Source organism: Pseudophryne corroboree, chromosome 2 (assembly GCF_028390025.1).
Source record: "Pseudophryne corroboree isolate aPseCor3 chromosome 2, aPseCor3.hap2, whole genome shotgun sequence".
NCBI lineage: Eukaryota > Metazoa > Chordata > Amphibia > Anura > Myobatrachidae > Pseudophryne > Pseudophryne corroboree.
Genome location: NC_086445.1, coordinates 495,887,348 through 495,900,386, shown reverse-complemented (window position 1 = coordinate 495,900,386; position 13,039 = coordinate 495,887,348).

The following is a 13,039-nucleotide window of genomic DNA, read 5'->3' as shown; positions in this document are numbered from 1 at the left end:
ACATGCAATCTGCCCTATAAGCATCGGTTAGCATACGGAAAGATTTGGTGGGTGTTTTGTTAACACGTTGCTCTACCCGCGGGTAGGCTAAATGACTATTGACAGGCACTGTTTTCCATGCTGTGGCGGCTGCTGTTTCCCGGGGTAGGAAGATAGGACAGATATTACAACTGCACATGTGCATTCATATGTCCTGGCCAGCTCCCCCCTGCAGCTTTTGGATGGCACTGGGGCAGCAGCCACCGCTAGTCACACACATATATACATACATACAGTCACATAGTGTATATACATAATTACATGCATACATACAGATACACTTATTCACACACATACAGTCATACATGAATACACACACATACAGTCACACACTAAAACACACACAAAGGCAGACACTAATACACACACAGACACTAATACACACACATAGTAATACAATCAGGCACTAATACACACACATAGTAATACAATCAGGCACTAATACACACACATAGTCAGACACTAATCCACACAAACTTTAATACAGTCAGCCACTTATACACACACAGAGACATAATCACACACATACAGCAATATACACAGACAATATAGTGCCCCCCCCCCCCCCCTCACCTTACAGTGCTTACAGTGTAGGCACACTCACAGTCTGTAGTAGCTCCTCCATCCCCTCCTCTCTCTCTCTCCCCATGCTGCTTACCTGGCACTGACAGAGTGCCATGTAGTCCCATCCCCCTGTTTCTACTCCACTACGTACCCTTCAGCTTGCTACAGTTCAAAACCTCCTAGTACAGTCCTGCTGCACTGCTGCTGTAAACAATGTCCGGGGGCCCCCTAAGAGAGAGGGGGCCTGCAGTGATGTGCATCCTGAGCACCCCTCTCACCTTACAGGGTAGGTACAGTCACAGTCTGTAGTAGCTCCTTCATCCCCTCCTCTCTCCCCATGCTGCTGGCCTAGCACTGACTGAGTGCCGTGTAGCCCTGCCCTCCTGCTTCTACTCCATTACTCCCCCTTCAGTTTGCTACAGTTCAAAGGCTTCCAGTACAGTCCTGCTGCACTGCTGCTGCTAATCAACGGCCAGGGGCCCCTTAAGAGGGAGGAGGCCCGAGGTGACGTACCACCTGTGCCCACCCCCATACTCCTTAATCCGGCACTGGTACAGGTACATCAGGGTCTGTAGTACAACAACATTAGCTAGGACACCCTACATTGCCCCTACATTGTGTATTTTACCTCACAACCCCATAGGGTTGCATGTAAGCCTACCCATGCAGTATATCTAGGAGATGTGCACACTGCACATTGCCAGTACTTTGTGTCTCAGCATGCAATTTTAGTCTCATGTAATTGAATTGACCCCTTAATAAAGTAAATGAGAAACAGACAACATATAGGGAAAAAGTACTGATGCAAGCAAAGTATAATTGATATTGCAACGCTGTTAGATGTGAATGTTAGCAGGTAGATACATATAAGAATCATTAAAAATATTTGAACTTGTACAAGTGACCTCAATATAAAAGATTTTGGCAAGCTAAATTACATTTTGTTTTCATGTATTTGGGAACGAAATATCAACAGCCATAATGTCAATATTGACAATGTTGACGTTTATCATGTAGACAGTGATGAAATGTCAACATATTAGGATGTCGACATATCGTCCCTGGTGACCCAGCGGTGACTTATCTGCTCCTGACGGCTGTAGCGGCTCCAGAGGCGCCTTCTGGGTCATGTTACCATCACTTCTGGATCAGAGCTCTGATCCTCCGGTATTCTGGTAAGATTTCTCCGCTATACCTAACCCTCCCTCTAGTGCCTAACCCTAACCTCCTCCCCCTTGCAGCCTAAACATTACCTCCTGCCACAGTCTAACCCAAATGTCAACATTCTGACAATGTCAGTAATTTTCCTGTGTGTGACTGAGTCTGAATCTGTATAGGAAGTGCTAAGATGCAGCGGCCGCAGCTTTTTTTCACGCCAAGTTCCTATGTGTTTCATATACAGACTCAGTCGCACACATATGTAAATACAAGTATCGCATATCAAATCAGCACAGTTCCTGGTGCATCATTTTCAAGGTAAAAAATTTAGAAAACATATGCCCAGCGCTAGCAGAGTTGCACGGGACCAGGCATCTCACGTCACATGGTGTTTTGAGGCTAGTTTTTTTATAGCTGAAATCTGTAGACAATTAAAAACCTTTTGTAAAAATAAGTCATAAAATTAATAAGAAATAAATTATGCAATTCTCCCTTAAAGTGCTTTTAACCTTTAAGTGAGAATTAGGCAGGTTTGGGCAGGGGAAAATTACTCCCAATGTGTTCACATAATGGTTAATTATGATTTTTGACCATAATATTTACTTAGATAAGCCCTTTGTTTACTATTATTAGCCTTGCAAATGGAAGAAAAGGGATTTACAAGAAGTATGCAAGTAGGCTGTGGTGGGAAGGTGAAAATATGCATGGCGGGTCCATGGAGAATAGGAAGTGTCCTGTTTGTTGGGCTGTATGTGGCCCCGGTGGTAAGGTTATGGCTAAATTCAAGTTGGCTAAAGGACCTCTGATGTCACCACCACGTGACCTGTCACAAGATGGGGGAGGAGCAAGGTCAGAACAAGGGGCCCAAAATGTACGCTTGCCAGTCTTTGGACTTGGTGGCTTGCACCACTTCACTAGCCCCGGGTTACTAAAGGGAGTAGTTGTTGACGGATAGTGAAAGCGCTATCTTACCGGCCTTGCTCTTTCCCCTGATGTCAGAGGTCCTTTACCCACTTGCATCTAGCATCAATCCTGGTGGTAGATCCGATCACAGGAGAAGCTACTGCATGACTGTAGGGCTCACATTATCTGACATATATTAACACGTGCAAAAAATAAAAATTGTAGTTACTGCTGACAGTCCTACCTTTGGAAGATTTATTGCCCAATATGATTTATTGAGAAGTCTTACTATTGGTTACTATTTACCTATTTAAACAGCAGATTAAATTACTGTTTTCTGAAACCAGGTGCTCATTATGCCTGTAAATTGTCCTACAATACATAGACATCTGCATACATCAGCCACTACGAAATAAAGGCTGTTATTAATCATTAGCTTCATTTTATGAAAGAACTGCACATTTCATCCAAACTAGGGAATATAAATGAGAGGAGGGACAAGCACTTCATAAGGGTCATTTAGCAAAGTCTTCCTGCTATAGAAGCAGAGGTAAAATTACAGTACTGTTCTTTTTTAGCAAAAAATGTTTAACTTTCTAATCGTGAAACACAATGATTGATAAAATTTTTACTATGGAAGGAACTGACTCAATTCCTTGTAATGTAGCAACATATGGAAGTTAGGGGTAAATGTATGAAGCAGTGATAAGAGTGGAGTAGTGAGCCAGTGGAGAAGTTGCCCATGGCAACCAATCAGCACTGAAGTAACATTTATAATTTGTATACTATAAAATTATACATGGCAGCTGATTGGTTGCCATGGGCAACTTCTCCACTGGCCAGCAGCGTTTTAAGAGAGGAGGAGGCCCGGGTGCAGCCTCCTCCGTTTGGGCCCCCTCCTCTCTGCCGGCAGCGGGGAGAGTCTGAGCACTAGAGTGCTCAGACTCTATTGCACATGCGCAGATCTCTGGGAAAATGGTGCGGTGGCCATTTTCCCTGAGATTTCTCTACTGTGCATGCGCAGAACTCCGTGAAAATGGCCGCTGGGCCATTTTCACAGAGTTTTAACACCGCCGTGGACGTTGCCGCAGGACTCCGGAGGGGTGAGTATTCACAAAATGGGTGCAGCTTGTGCGGTGGGGGCCCCCTCTGTACTCAGGGCACGTGAGTACCGCACACACTGCACCCATTATAGAAATGCCAGTGCCACTGGCTCACTTCTCCACTCTTATCACTACTTCATACATTTTCCTATTAGTGAGGGCAGTAATAAGTGTAATATGAACTTGTCATTCAGGGTGTTTATTTTTTATATTTGCATAGCTGAATATCTGAGACTAATAATGGAGATTTGATCTGTAGATACTATACCCATTTTGATTTGCACTTTAAATTAATGCATTAATCCTAGAGTTTGGGCTACAACACATAGCTGACATGAGTAAAGGATAAGTATCCATAAGAAATTATTATATGAAGCTGTCAACATGACCTTGTCTCATCATATTTACAGTGATTAACTATGGGACTCGTCAGCAGTGGGCAATATCTGGCTGAAGAGGGTACCTTGAGGCAGGATAAGTCCCCACACTGATCACATAAAAGTCAGATAGACAAACTTGTGGAACTACCTTTAAATGTATTGACAATGATATCATCTACAGAGTGATTCCTGACACAACATAAGAATCTTCACAATTTCTAGTTAACTAAATACAAGATAACATAGGCTTAATTGGCTTTGCATGAAATATAATACTCTCAGTGGCTAAAAAAAGACAAAGAAAGTAGGTAATTATGGTGACCTAATTTACAATAGAAGGATATCATTTGAAAAGCAGCAGATATGTCTTGTTTTACTAAGCTGACAGGGATGAGGTATACTTTTGCCTCAGATAGCATTTGATCCATTATAAAAAATAAACATAGTTTTTTTGTTTGTTTTTTTAAACATTTTATTAATTTTCAAATTATGAAATTGACATACAATGTGAGTAGTATAATACATGTATGACAGACATATTGAAGTAAAATTCCAGTACAATATAAAGATGTATAGCAGAATGTGTAAGTGCACAAAATGATTGGAAAGTACAATAAAGATTGTATGAAAGTATTGACAAGCGTGTCGTCACTAATTGTACAAACATGTCAATTATAATTTCACATATATATCTGTCTATAATTTACAAAGAAATCTCAATGGACTGCAAAAGACTGAATTAACATAAAAACAAACTGACAAGTAAAAGAGACAGGGAATGGGAAGAACAGGGATGGGGGGGCACATGACTAAACTGTGCTTGACAGTAGGCTCAACTAACAGTGCAAAGCTATTGTGAACCGCAGTATAGAGATATATGTCATGAATGGTGTGAATCAAGCTGTCGGATTAAGTACCACTGAGTAGATTCAAACAGTTTGTGTATAAATAAATATTGTAATGTATAGTGCAACATTTTAAAATTAAAAATGTCAAAATGAAGTATGTACATTTTTAAAGCCTGTCTTTTGCTGCCTCAGTCTCTTCACTATTGTTAGAGCACAGTCTGATTCAGAGTTAAGGAGCACATAATAAAAGTAGCACTCTGATTCTTGGTAAAGCCATGTTGCATTGCAGGGGAGGCAGATTTAAAATGTAAATATAGATTTAGAATTAGTAAGAGGTGTGTCCTAAGACTCCTAAACAATCATAATTGCATTTGCTCCCTTTGCATTGCAACATGGATTGCTCCAGGAGAAAATTGCTCATTGTTTGCTCCTATTTTTATTTGCCCCTAACTGACTCAGGCTCACAATGGGGGTAATTCCAAGTTGATCGCAGCAGGAATTTTTTTTAGCAGTTGGACAAAACCATGTGCACTGCAGGGGGGGGGGGGGGGGGGCAGATATAACATTTGCAGAGAGAGTTAGATTTGGGTGGGTTATTTTATTTCTGTGCAGAGTAAATACTGGCTGCTTTATTTTTACACTGCAAATTAGATTGCAGATTGAACACACCACACCCAAATCTAACTTTCTCTGCAAATGTTATATCTGCCCCCCCCCCCTCCCCCCCACCCTGCAGTGCACATGGTTTTGGCCAACTGCTAAAAAAATTCCTGCTGCGATCAACTTGGAATTACCCCCAATGTTTCTCTGGAATAAACAGTAAATTAACTATATTAGGAATCAGTGAGCTAGAAACTGTACCGTGCTTATGCAGCTAATGTAATGCAGATAAAGCAACCTGTTGTTGCACTATATTTGAGTCATTGTCAGAATGATAAGAATTAAAGAATGTAATCCAGTTTGTCCCACATACTGTACCTTTAGTCCATTACAGCAGCCTTGTGTCTGCCAATGCTGCTTAGTATTTCCAGTAAGACATTGCTGTTGGGCAGAATCATCAATATAACATATGCCATTAGTGACACATCTATCCCTGTATCCCTAACATAATTTACTTGCAACATATACAGAATATTAGATGATATTTACAATTACATTAGCAGAAATGAAGCCAAGCAGTTGTTCATTAATTTTATTTATGCATTATAGAAACTGTTATTGGGAATAACATTTAGAATACAAAGGAAGCTTAAGGAACACTAATCCTATAATATGCAGCAAGTTGCCTTATACAAAACAATTGTTTGGAAGAACTTGATAGGTATGACATAATATTTATATATTTAGTGAAGCTGAGTAAAAAATAATGTTTTTTTACAGTCCTTTTTTGACAATGATAACTTAAACTGGACATAGTACATGAAGGGGGGAATTCAAATGTTTGAAAAGTCAGTTGGATGACTGTTTTTTCCTATCTAATAGACAGGAAAAAACAGACACCCAACCGACTTTTCAAACATTTGAATTCCCCCCGATGAGTCTACGATATCCGAAAATACTTGGGACCAGAAGTATTTTGGATTTTCCATATTCTGCAATATTTGCATACTAATAGTATTCACAGTGAGCCAGTATGCAGTCGTATGGCACTTCGACTGCACTGACCCGGAAGGTGTTGCAAGCGACTGTACGGAGGGGAAGTGGATTGCAGTGTGCCGTGCAGTATGTGGAACAGCCACAAGCTCCGGAGACCTGTAGTGCTGCCCGCCTGCCTCTGTAAAACCACTTTGTGCTCACCCATGGCTGCCTGTCAGTGCCCCGCAGCAGTACCACCTGTCCCGGTCACCAGTGGCCAGTGTGAAAGTAGTGTGCTTGTTCTCCAGTCACTTTCTGCCTCTCACTTTTTTATCAGTCATCCTCTGCCTCTTCCTGCTACTCTCTGCCACTTTGTGTCACCCACTGCCTCTCCCAGTTACCTTCTGCTACCTATTCCCTCCCGCAGTCACCTACTGCCTCTCAGTGTCACCCACTACATATCCCTGTCACCCCTTGCCTCCCCCTGTCACCCGCTGTTTCCTGCAGTCACCCTCTACTCCTCCCAGCCACCCTCTGGCTCATGCTGTCACCCACAGCCTCCCCAGTCACATTCAGCCTCTTGCTATATCCCAGTACCTCCTGCTGTCACTCACCATGTCCTGCTGTCAACCCCAGCCTTCTGCTGTCACCTTCTGCCTCTGCAGGTCACCCTATGCTTCTCCCGCCACCCTATGCCTCCTACTGTCACAAATTGACACCCTCAGCCTCCCTGTCACCCACTACCTCTCCCTGTGTGCCTCACCACCCCTTCTTCTTAAGGACACACCCCCTGTTGTGTGACCATGCCCCCTTTTCAAATGCACCCCCTTTTCTAGAGCGTGCAACACCCTTTGAATATTCCATACCCCCATTTCAAATTCCCCACTTCAACCACTGCATACTATAATGAGATATCTTGGGGGTGGGAGCCAAGTCTAAACACAAAATGCATTTATGTTTCATACCCACCTTACACACACAGCCTGACGGTAGTTTGTAATGATTTTATGCATGAAACAAAGTTTGTGTAGATTGAACCATCAGAAAGAAAAGATGTCTCTATCTCAATCATGTTCAAAACATTTTGCATTTCAGAATATTTTGAATATTGGATTTTTGGATACAGGAGACTCAACCTGCAGAACTGATTTTACTGTCTCAAACAGGCTTATAATTAACCAGAATGTCCAATTTAAGTAGGAAGAATTATTATTAGTCATGCACATAAATGCAGTTGGCAGATGACCAGTATCAGCCTGTGTGCACAGTCCTTTTTCTCATACAATTAATGATAATAATATTAAAACAAATGGACACTATGCTGTAAACAGTGTATTTTTAAGTATACTATTATGTGACTGTCTCATCTACAAACATACTAAAGGACTACTTTTTGTTTCTCAACTTGAAGACCATTAATTTCACATATAATTTTTAATTTGAAGCCTTACTGATATTTTTAATTGTGGTAATCCACATGGAAGTATAACTTTACTACCTTTACAGTATTTGCCACCAAAAATGAGGGAAATTATTCACTTGACTAAACAAACATCCAGACACATGGGTAAACTGGCATCTACAACATTAAGGGTCCCGTTACATAGCCTAAGTGTATACTGTACATAGAATATGAACATGTTGGTAAAAGAAAAATATAGGGAAAACCCTTGTGAAAATCAGAACTTGTGTCTTGTCATGTTGATCCTTGATAGTAAATGTAATATTCATTGAAATGATACCAGACAAGACACAATTATATAGAGCTACAGTGTGGGGGATATTAAATTACCCGCACCTACTGTCGGGTGTAAAGTTTCGCCGGGGGATTATCTATTTAGCCCCGATAAGCCGGCGCATGATGCGCCTTATCTGAGATTTTGTTTCACCTATCTCCAGCAGGCGAAGCATAATCCACGATAACATCCCTGTTTTCATCCGAATATTACCCGACAACACACAGGTTTCACTGAACCTGTGTGTTTTCAGGTGTAAATGCACTTTTTTTTTTTTTTTAAACAAATTTTATTGACTGTTGGTGCGACAATAGTACAAAATGGTATATCATGCATTACATAGCCACTGTAACATAAACATTTAACAGTAGTAATGACAGTTATACTTTATGTGAGCCCGAGGTAATAATAGCATGAGAAATAGTAGAGGAGGTATTTCAATATCAACATTGTTCGAGGACTAGCTGATGAATGGAGACGACATGAAGTCCCGTGTTCAGAATGGTGCTACGGAGTCTAGGGTCTCTAATAAGTACCATTTGGTGTCTTTGAAACATTTCCGTAAGGCTTCCCTTGCAACCTGAGGGAGGGTCCGGACATAGGGTAACCAAATCTGGAAGTACTTTTCGGTCAGTTTATCTTTCTGTAAGGTAGTGTTGGTCCAGTCTAAATGGAATAGGTGAGAGATTCTAGGGTGTAATAGTGAGATAGGAATAGGGTCGGTGGAGATCCATTTTGAAAGGATCGTCTTTTTGGTAGCGGCCGCCAGTTTAATTAATAAAATGCGTTGCCCCTTAGACAAACTTGTGGTTGGTGGTTTTGGGAATATGCCCCAGAATGCCCACGTCTTTGTGATAGTAAATTGTATCTGTAGGTCAGCCGTGATGTATGATTGGAGTGCCTGCCAAAGTGTATATACCTTGGGGCATGACCACAAACAGTGAACAAGGTCTGCTTCTGTGGCAGTACATTTGAAACAGTGGGATGAGGGGGCTGCTCCGATGAGATATCGTAACTTGGGGGTGACATATGCTCTCTGTAAGATTTTTTGGTGCATTTCTGAGTACGATACTGAGCCTAGTGTTTTATCTAAGAAAATATTAGCCTCCAAGATCAGTTTCATAGTGAGATCTGGGAATTCCAGTTTCCATTTCAGGAGGCCCACTGAGCCGGATTCCACATTTAGTAAGGTGCGTGAGTGTGTATATATGAGTGCTGTGGAGAAGTTATTATTTGGGGTGAGTCGTAAAGTTTTGTCTAGGGTATGGGTGATGTCTTGCGTAGACAAAAGAGATGTAACTTTTTGTACATAGCTGCATGCTTGAAGAAAGGGGAAGAATGGGATTTGTAGGGATGGAAAGCGTGTCATACTTTGAGAGTGTGTAAGTAAGGTCAGAGTTTCGGGATGTAAAAAATGGTGTATATATTTTAAGCCGCCCCCATACCAAGTCTGAAAAATGTGTGATGAGGTGTGAGGTGTGAAGTCCGGATTACCCCACAGAGGTAGGAATAGTGAGGTATGTTTTGATACTTTGAGTCGTGAGCGAATCTGTTGCCAGGCTGTACAGGTAGAGGAGACCAGTATGTTATCTGTCACATAGGGTGGCATGGAGGTGGGTGCGGTGTGTAGCAGGGATACCAAGGCCTGAGAGGGGGTAAAGGATTGTTCCAGCTGTGAGTTGGCATATGTGTCTCGGCCGCTGATCCAGTCTAAAGCAATCCTGTAGTTAGCTGCCAAGGCGTATGAGTGGAGGCATGGTAGATTTAAACCCCCAAGGGATCGTGGTTGGCGTAATTTGAATAGTGAGAATCTTGGGTGTTTACCTGCCCAGATAAATTTGGACAGTGCCTTGTCTAGTTGAGCTAGTATGTGTTTGGGTGGAATCAGCGGGAGCATCTGTAATACATAAAGAAAGCGAGGAAAGCTTATCATTTTGTATAAGTGACTTCTGCCAGTATATGTGAGAGGGAGGTGGGTCCATCTGGCAAAGTCTGTATATGTCCTAGTAAACAGTGGGGGGAAGTTAAAAGAGTATAGCTTGGAGGGGTGATCAGGGAATAAAATCCCTAGATAAGTAATACAATTGTTTGTAGCCCAGTGAAATGGGAAAGTGTCTCCCCAGCCTGTTTTCATAGATGGGAAGAAGGCCAAGGCTTCTGTTTTGGAGTGGTTCATTTTAAAGCCAGAGACTAGTTCAAATGTGTCTAAAATGTTGAGTAGGCAAGGTATGGCCTTTTTATGGCTGCTAAAGTAAAGTAAGATGTCATCTGCAAATGCTGAGAATTTGATTTCATGGTCAGCCAATGTTATACCGTGCCATCTGTTTTCTCTATAGAAGTGGCGAAGGAGGGGGTCTAAAGCCAAGTTAAATAAAAGGGGGGATAAAGGGCATCCCTGTCTGGTACCTCGATATAAGGAAAACAGTCTCGAATTGTGACCATTAACCGTTAAAAAGGCTTGGGGTGTTTGGTAAATGATGTGAAAAATCTTAATAAAATCAGGACCAAAATTTTGAAGTCTAAGCAATCTGGCTATGTGAGCCCAGGATACTCGGTCAAAGGCCTTGTCTGCGTCGCAGCTCAGGACCATATTCTCCTGTTCTAATGAATTATGTGTTTTGTGCATGGCTGCCAGCAATGTACGTACATTGTGTACTGAGTGTCTATTTCGCGTGAATCCCGTCTGTGCAGGGTGCAACAATTTGGGTAGGATCACTTGGAGACGGGTGGCCAGGATCTTTGTGAATATTTTAAAGTCCTGGTTTAGTAATGAGATTGGTCGGTAGGATGAAACCAAGGTATGGTCTTTATTAGGTTTGGGGAGAACTATGACTCGAGCCGTATTAAAGCCTGGCGGTGCAGGGTTTCCCGACAGGAGCGCATTATATAATTGTCGAAGGTGTTCACTTAAATGTGGTAGAAGTCGTTTGTAATAGGCCGCTGACATACCGTCGGGGCCTGGGGATTTCCCATTTGCTAGGGATTTGATGGTTGATTCTAATTCTGCTGCTGTGACGGGATTGGTAAGGATCTCTCTATCGCTCTCAGAGAGCTTGGGGAGATTAGCTTGAGTCAAAAAGTCCATTCCAGCATCAGGGTGATCGGGGGGTGCGGTGTATAATTCTTCATAAAAGGCCAGAAATGAGTTGCTAATCTGTTCCTGTGTTACTGGGGGGGTCCATCTGCGTCTCTAATTAAGGAAATATGTTTTGGTGTCGTGTGGGTTTTTACCATGTTTGCTAATAGTTTCCCTGGGCGATTGCCCCAGCGAAAGTATTTGTTAGACTGGAAGGAGAGAAATAACTTGGCTTGTTCAGCACAGAGGGTATCGTGCACTAATTTGGTGTCTTTATATGTTTTCCTGTTGGTTTCGGACGGATCCGCCAACAGGTGGGAATATGCCAAGGCAACCTGGAGAGACGCCTCTGCCATCCTCTCTCGAAGTTGTCTTTTTCTGGCGGTAACATATGCGATGATCTGCCCTCTAAGAACAGGTTTAGAGGCCTGCCAGAAGAGATTTATGTCATTGATATGTGTTGCGTTATCATTAGTGTAATTGAGATATAATTGTGACAAAAAGAGTTTAAAGTCTTCAGAATGGGCGAGGTATTCAGTGAATCGCCAGACAGAAGAGTATTGTCGGGGTGTAGTTAACGTTAAAGTCAAGGTAATGGGGGCGTGGTCGGATATGAGGATATTGGCTATAATATTGGCCAATAATCTAATCTGGAGAATATTTTATGAGGGTGTGAGAAGAATGAATACTCCCTAGAGTCAGGGTGGAGAAATCTCCAAGGGTCCAGAAGTTGTAAAGATTCCTGCATTAAGGATAGGGAGGGTGGTATGGATCTGTCGCATTTTAGTTGTCTGGGGCCACTGGAAACATCTAGTAGCGGGTCCATAACAATATTAAGGTCACCCCCTACAATCAAAACTCCCTCCATCCAGTCCTGCAACTTAACAAATATATCCGAGAAGAAGGAAGCGCTCGGTCCAGTAGGGCCATAGAGACACGCTACCGTAAAGAGCTCTCCTTCGATCTCTACCTTTAGAAACAAAAACCTGCCTTCGGGGTCTACCCAGTCATCTTTGATTTTATAATTCAAAGATCTATGAAATAAGATAAGCACTCCTCTTGCTTTAGTAGTATAGGAAGCACTTCTGAAGTCTCCAACCCAGTTATCTCTTAGTGTATTGGGGTCATTAAGACGCCAATGTGTCTCCTGTAAAAATACTATGTCAGGATGACATTTTTTGAGATGGGTCAGAATTTTTTTCCTCTTGATTGGCGTATTCAGGCCTTCTACGTTCCACGAGACCAGCCTAAGACGTCTTTGAGCCATCCGTAGATGCTCCTGCGACCCTAGGGGCTGGCATTATCCAATGCCTAGTCTAATGGAATGCAGAGGGAGAAGCCACAAGTGAACGTCCAGACCCCCATCCCAGCACGCAAGGGGAGGACAAAAATAATGTGTTGGGCAGGCTAATTGAGTTAGAATATACATACAACAGCAAATCAATGCAATGCAAGTAAAAACAGTAATCGAAGCGGTGTATACCACCAGTCATAACAATTTTTAAATTTTTGAACCCAAGAAGACAGTAATAATAACCGTCTATCTGTAACAGAAACTCTGGTCTGATTAGAAGAAAGGGAGGGGGGGAAAATTGACAGACGAAATTGAATAGATTGACTAATTCGAATGGAGGAGCCCCACCTTCCCTGCGTCTGC